Source organism: Nothoprocta perdicaria, unplaced genomic scaffold (assembly GCF_003342845.1).
Source record: "Nothoprocta perdicaria isolate Ctin4 unplaced genomic scaffold, notPer1 scaffold_11, whole genome shotgun sequence".
Lineage (NCBI taxonomy): Eukaryota > Metazoa > Chordata > Aves > Tinamiformes > Tinamidae > Nothoprocta > Nothoprocta perdicaria.
This window is the reverse complement of record NW_020454205.1, coordinates 7230513-7231279: the sequence shown is the minus strand read 5'-3', so window position 1 is coordinate 7231279 and position 767 is coordinate 7230513.

Sequence of the window (767 nt, the reverse complement as noted above, 5' to 3'; positions counted from 1 at the left end):
TTTTTTTTTTTCCAGGGGGTTTAATTGGTGTCATCTTAGAAGGATGCCAGGAGGGCAACGCGAGGGAAAGGCCACTCTCGGAGGCAGCGTTTCGTTTAAAGGCCTTTAGTCTTCTCCAAAGTCGTCTTTAGTCCTGGGATCCCATTTGCCCAATGGCCACATGTAGCTGCCAAGTGCTGTCACTGCTGAAATGTGAGTGCTTAGGGGGACAAAATAGCCGTAAATCTGCCATATAGATAACCAAAAACACTTCAGTTGGGCCTTGCTGAGACCTGCTGGCCTACCCGTGCGCTTTGCTCAGGCCGGGCTGGCTGCAGGATTAGTTACGGAGGGCAACAAGGCAGCGAAATACAGCGAGGGCGAACGGAGCAAGCGGCGCGGGGGATTAGGAGACTGTCACACAGAGGCAGAGCCGCTCATCCTCATTCCCTGTGCGTATTCACGTGCAGCCAGCCATCCGCTCGCCTCCGGGGGGCTGGGGGCTTCCCTCGCCTTCCCGCTTTGGAACGGGCAGCGCAGGGGACTGATGGGTTTTACACACAGTGACGTGGGCGGTGGATGCTGTGTCCACCATGTATTCGTTATTATTTACTCGTTTATTTCTGCTCTGCGGAGCTGGCAGCCCCGTAGCCACTGCGGGGTGTCCGCAGAGCCGCCCGGCTCATGGTCGCCGTCCTTGTCGGACCGGCCTCGGCGCCGCCTGCCCTCAGGTGGCCGCTCATCACCTCCCAATCCCAGCGGGTCGGGCGGGTGTTTTAAGGCCCCTT